This window comes from Aplysia californica, unplaced genomic scaffold, assembly GCF_000002075.1.
Source record: "Aplysia californica isolate F4 #8 unplaced genomic scaffold, AplCal3.0 scaffold00322, whole genome shotgun sequence".
Classification (NCBI taxonomy): Eukaryota; Metazoa; Mollusca; class Gastropoda; order Aplysiida; family Aplysiidae; genus Aplysia; species Aplysia californica.
The window spans coordinates 505,810-512,438 of NW_004797592.1; the positions used below are offsets into that span (position 1 = coordinate 505,810).

At 37.0% G+C, this 6,629-nt stretch overlaps 1 long non-coding RNA gene across 1 annotated transcript in view; it reads right to left on the bottom strand.

The window, feature by feature from the left end:
• Positions 1-2,747: 2,747 nt before the first annotated feature.
• Positions 2,748-6,629, bottom strand: part of LOC101859027 — a 13,015-nt gene continuing 9,133 nt past the window's right edge. Inside the window, exon 3 of the long non-coding RNA XR_004858727.1 lies at positions 2,748-4,091. This is a non-coding gene — a long non-coding RNA (homeodomain-only protein). The remainder of the gene's footprint in view (positions 4,092-6,629) is intronic.

Below are 6,629 nucleotides of genomic sequence, written 5' to 3' on the forward strand. Positions count from 1 at the left end.
GTGTGTGTGTGTGTGTGTGTGTGTGTGTGTGTGTGTGTGCGCGTGCGCGCTTGTTTGAACAAGTCAGAGAGTAAGTGTGCACACGTGTACGCGAGAGAGTCCGTGTGTGATTGTTGGTATGTTTGTAATTAGGAAAAGGAGACGGAGAAAATGCACTAGCAAAAGGAATACAGGGATTAAGAGAAGAATGATGAGAAGACTGAGATGAAATATAGGCGGATCTATTGAAAGATGTTTAATTATTTACGTAAAACGCTCCCCATTCACAAACGTTCCCCGGACCGTTTCTTCATCTTTTGTCAATAGTTAACAATATTATTCTGTCGTCTGCACATTATATTCGATCAGTTTCTTCAACCTTGGCAGTAGAGAAAAAATGGCACCCAAATAGTTGTTGAACGATATTGGAGATTTTTTAAACTAGTAAACTAGAGGAGAATACTATTGTGAGGTAGAAGTGCATATTAACAAGTAAAAAACATTTGAGCCGAATCAAATTTGCATGATTACATTTTTTTGTGTGGTCAGTTATTCGACGTTTGCGTTCTTATGGAAACTACCCAAGGGTTCCTTGGGTTTGAGATTTGTTTCAGGTCTTGGCGTGTAAAACTTGATCATATTTAGAACTCGATCTTAAGCTCTTATAAAAGGAGAGCCCCCTTACCTTACCCGCCCCTCCCTCCCCCCCCCCACTCCTCTCCCGCTTCCCGTTTGGTATCTAACAAAAAGTGACTGTGAATCTTGCAAGTACAGTTTATATCTGTGACAACACGATTTTCACCTGCTTTTTCAGCTTGTAAAACGTGTCAATAACGATGACGTTTCCAGTTTCATTGACTTGCAGTAAAAAAAAATTCATAGACAGCCAATATCTTGATATAAATTTCAAGAGAAAACAAAATAAATAAGTATTTCGCTTTTCTGTAGAATGCTAGACGTTGTAAAGAGCTAAATTGTTCTTCTGTCTACATAGTTGTGGCCCGAAAAATGTAAAGATTTTTACGTTTTATAACCTGGACTGCTTGAAATCTTGAGTGGAGACTATTCATCATAATGTACGCTTTCGTGTTTCTCGTCTGTCTTGAAATAAATAGGACATGTATAGATTTATTGCACTTTTAATAATATAGGGTTATTTACAAATTGCATAGCGTCATCATAATATAGGGAATGAAGTGGTTCTTTGCAAAGTAAAGACGGATATATGTACATACGGTCTTTGCAAGCACTTGGCTAACATGAGTGATACTGTTTCTGAATAGCTGGCAGGACCTTGGGAAGTTTTGCTTCATAAATGTAACAATAGTGAACAACGATGGGATACTGTACATTATAGGCAAACCATATTTGATAAATAGAGAAGGAAAGCATGCCATACATGTTCATGAACAAACAATTATTTAAACAATATCAGCAACAATACCCCCCCCCCTCCCGAACGAAAAAATCTAGAAAAAACCCAGAACTGGCAGAAGAATCTTAAGTTCTAAAATCAACAACAATGAACAAGCAAAAACAAACAAATGAAACTATTAACAGACATATTTCATGGTCAATAATAGAAAGAAAAACCCAAAGGTGTTTCTAATGTGTTGCTTAAACGGATACACATTCGTACTAAGATCTTTGATAGACGTTATGATGGCAGCAACAGCCCATTGCAATTGTTTCAACTCTTGTCTGCAAAGTACAAAGACAAGAAATCAGAGAGAAAAAAAAACGACAAAAAAAAAACAACAAAGCATATTAATTGTATATTAACGAAGTATGTTATATTATTATGTTTCACCAAGAAGTCAAGAAAAAGAATCCTGTTGTCAAGAACTTAACGTGGTAGTATTCAAAGTATGCAAGGCATTTCAACATCACAGATCGCCTGATTACAACATGTATAAGGTGTGTTAAACTATTATGTAGACTGACAACGTTGCAGTACAGAAAGGTTATTATGATACAAAGAGATCAATATACAACCAGTATATTACGAGTTATTTGTCTGAAGCAACTACATCGTTTCTTTAAAAAAATATTATCTTTAGCATCTCTTGGAGCTGGGTCCACACTCTGATGTGTGATTCCACAGCAAAAATATTGATAGTTGTGCTGATAGAAATAAACTTTCGTTACTTGAAACTCTGGTGTTGCAGTTTTAATTCAGTTAAATACATTTTTGTCGACAAATGGATTTAGTAAAGGAGTAAGGTTTGTTCTTTATCCGTGTCAATCGGTGGACCACCAAAAAAAGAACCAGAAGAAAAAAATAATAATTATGAGCACATCATGATTCCCAACTCAAAATGATATAATAAAAGAAATTACTGTGCACAAGAAACTCCATGAAACAGACCTGCAGTATTTAATTGATAACCACTGCATGTCCTTTCAAATAAAGTATCAGATGCAGAAAAGTGAGAAAGAAGGAATGTACCGAAGGTGTTGTTCCATCGCTCACAAGGTATCTCCTTCTATACAGAACAGATGATAGGTTTAGTTGAATCCAGTATTCACAAAAGTGCTACTTTGCAGAAATACAAGTCAAGACTAATGTACTTTCATCGTGTGAGGACGATAGGTATTTAACAATGATGGACCACTTTTCAAACTTTGACGTCACAACCCCCCTGCCTCCTGCAGGTTACCTTCTTAGTAGCAACAGCATAAGAAAACATGGTCTTTCTTCGAATAATATTGGTGAAACTGACGCTCTTTTTGGATAGTCCATGGTGACACTGACAATATGTGTGTAACGCGCACCAACATGATCTCTTCAAAAGTAATACTTCATATACTTAAACACACAGGAGTTCTGACCATGTATACTCAATTCTTTCTTGAAATAAAACAAAAGAAGTGCTGAATTACTGTTCCAAGTCTTAGTATATTCTTGTCACTTCTGGAAACCACGCCCGAGTGCACACGTTACGTAACAACACAGGGTTTTCATTGAAATAAGATCTCCTCCTAGCGACCAACATGACAGACAACATTCTGTCTCGGTGTCAAATTTCAACTTCGAAACATTTTCAATTCAGTAAAGTCAAATAACCAAAGTCTTCAAGAGGATCTTAAAGTTTCTTTACAAGTGGTCAGAAACCAAGGCAATTTTTTCAATGATGCTCACCGTCGTTTCAGAATTGACCTGTCCACCATCATGTTTTATATAAAAAAATAAGATCGCCAGCACAAAAGCAGACATTTTCTTATCGTTCTTAGCATTGCAAAATATGTTTCTAAACATTTACATAATTAGATGTATGCAAACCTTTGAGATAATTATGATTATAGTACAATATTTCAGCATTTCAGACTCTGTTTTCTTACACTTCCTAATGGAAATGTTAATTATAATACTGTTACACCCCACAATTTCCTGCAAACACAAAACAATTTAAAGTTATGTAAACTATTCTTACTGGTCTATTCAGTTCTTGTGATCCACTTGCACAGAACTGAAGTCACAACCTCTTTTCTTTTCTGTGGCAGAGCAAACAAATATCAGACTCAATCAAAACTAACATGAACTCCGCCTTAAACAGCACTGTTAAGTATGACCTTCATTAGTTCATTAAAAGTAATTAACAAAGATTTCACCTAACTAAAGGGACGTTTACGATGTTGATAAGTCAAAGATAACTTAATTAATTATGCTTAAAAAAAGCACAGAAGTTAATTTAATTTCAAGCTTCGAACACAACACCCGAATCAGATCAAACAGACGCTGTTCACACTTTCAAGTAGTCGCTGGTTTCCCCCAAAGAGGTATGAAAACACCAAATATTTCAAGTTTAGCTTTATACTAAGTTGGGCTGAAGAGGTGAATTTGTTCAAATGAAAAAGCTCAACATGAGAGCAGAGCGTCATCTGAGATTGAAACCCAGTTGAAAACAATTAATTACATCTGCACGAATTTTGATGTTGAAAGGCATAACTTTCGGTTTCTACAAATTCACATCATCCGCACATTCTAAAATAAGCTACGTTGAAGACTTGCACCAGAAGTGAAGGCGGAGTGTTCACTCGTTGACCGAGCCGCTGTTGGCCGGAAGTCCTTGCTGCTGCCGCCAGCGTGCAAGTCTATGCTCAAACCAGCGCTGAAAGAAAGAGACAAACAGAGAGGACTGTTGAGGTTTTCTTGTCTTATATACAGATTAACAAACCTCTATAAAACATGAACAAATTGCTCCTACGGTGGGGCAAAAACTGTTCTCTAAAATTAAAACAAACAAACAAACAAAAGAATTCTAATATTCCATTATACTTTTATATATTAACATCTAAGTACTATTTTGCACAAGTAAGCATTATGTTTTCACCATTAAATATCACTGTAGAAGAAAAATAATGATCGTCAATTAAAAAAAAAATTGTTATGGAATATGATTTTGTAGGCTCCGAGGCCTCCAGAATCATACAGATAAGTGTTAGTAATAAAGACAAATTGCAAGACAGACAGGCGCACAGATCAATATAGAAAATAGAAAAATAGACCAACAATAAATCTCTAAGATGAAGATAACAGCAGTAGGTCTTCACATAAGTTGGGAGCAGATGCTGAGTGAAAGGAATCCGTTCCCACTCATACTTGCAACATGTGCAACAGAAAAAATAATTACTCTTTCTTCAGGTTGTATTTAATGAACGGGTATCAATAAAACCACAGCATACAGTATTTCAATGAATTCGTATACCTAGCCAAGTTGGCAACAACGCTGACAGTTGATGGGCCATTAATTTTTATGGATCATTCGTTTTGATGACATGCAAAACGAGTAGTTCATACTGTTTGTGCAAGCTCTTGTAGAGCCGGCAGTAGCACGCATTCCAATGGTCAATTAATTCACGAGTAAGGAAAGTGAAAATTGGCTTCAGAAAATCGATACCGGTATGAGTGCAATAGTTAGTATGCCTTCTAGCAACACATGTTGTGCTAATCAGAATAGAACTTGTTTTGTGTACTAGCCTTAATCGGAGTACAGTTTGGACAGAATTATCAGCGACACTAAACACTGTCGACTTAAATAAAACACTATGCCGATGGCCGTAATTCGTATTAGTTTTAAGCAGTTCCATTATGGAACAAGAAAGACATTATAGATAACTAAAAGCATACACACAGATACATAATATTTTAATAACGTTTGAGCGGAGAGAAGAGCGTCAAAATGAAAACAACCTCCTGGTACTAAGAAGTAAATAGCAAAATAGACACACAGACATTACAATTATTTGTGGAGCTCTCCAATGATATACATAACACACACACACACACACACACACACACACACACACACACACACACACACACACACACACACACACACACACACACACGATATTGAAAAACCAATGTTTAAAAACAACATATCAATAGTACAGCAGTTGAGGTAGAGACATGCTAACCGTCTTTCATATTATCTTCTTTTTCTCTTGACCGGCTTCAAAAAGCGATGGCTCTTTCCTTGATTTACGACATACGTGTTCGTGCAACAGATTTTTGTCTAACTTGTTACAAGGAGATTGCTTACTTAAAGGTCCACAGTACGTGCCGAGTGCAGGGCGGTAAGTTAAATGCGCACGTAGAGATAAGCACTTAGTCAAAGTTTCATGGCGTGGGCACACATTATGATTTTAACGGGTGTCTTTGATGTTACTGGTAGGTATGCTGAAAGATACTGGGCCATAAGGTCATGGCTTATTGCATTCCAGAGCCTAGAGGTCGAAACTAGAACGGCATTTCCTTTTTTTCCCAGTATTGTCTGTGTTAATAAAATAAGTCACCTTTTTGTGTCTTGTTAATAACAGTTCCGTTGCCCTACCATCTGGAGATCCAGGCACCCCCCCCCCCCCCACTCACTGGTTGGTGCTTGGATAAGGAGTGGGACATCTTTTCTCCTTACATGCTAGGTCCTCTTTCTCGCCGATCTGTTGGTCAACATTCCAGGCTAGCAAACATACCAAACATAAATAAGACTTCTGAATCACAAAGGGCAAGGTCAGTTTTTTAAAAATGATTTGTGTTGAAGGGACTTGTACTGAAGCATCCCCCGAGGTACACGTATTATGTACTCATAGAATGACTTTCTGCTGCACATTTGTCTATTAGGACGTATTTTAAGGCAGAAAGGAAGAGGAGGTTGATGTTTAGTTCATACAATAAATAACACATTCCCCTGGTCAGAATTCTGTTTTCATATTTAAGAAAGAAAGGTCCTACACTGCTTTGGTAAATGACGTCTAATTTTCCGTCGGACAACTCTATATATTGAAAGTTATTCGTCATTGGGCTTTGCATCTGTGAGAAAGGGTTAACCTGAATCTTAAATGTCTATATCATCGATCTGTTGGGGAGTTTCTCAGACCTTAATCTTGTTTGGGTGCGCGACACAAATTTGAATTACAGTGTTCACGTCAATTTTCTCGTTTCCCTGCATGAATAGACAAACGAGTACGAATCCATTCGCCCATTCAGTGATATTCATCCACTTGGCTTCGATCACCGCGGGCTTTATTCGCAGTAATTTTTAAAGTGATTTTGCTAAGCCTTCTTCTTCTTCTTCTTCTTCTTCTTCTTCTTCTTCTTCTTCTTCTTCTTCTTCTTCTTCTTCTTCTTCTTCTTCTTCTTCTTCTAA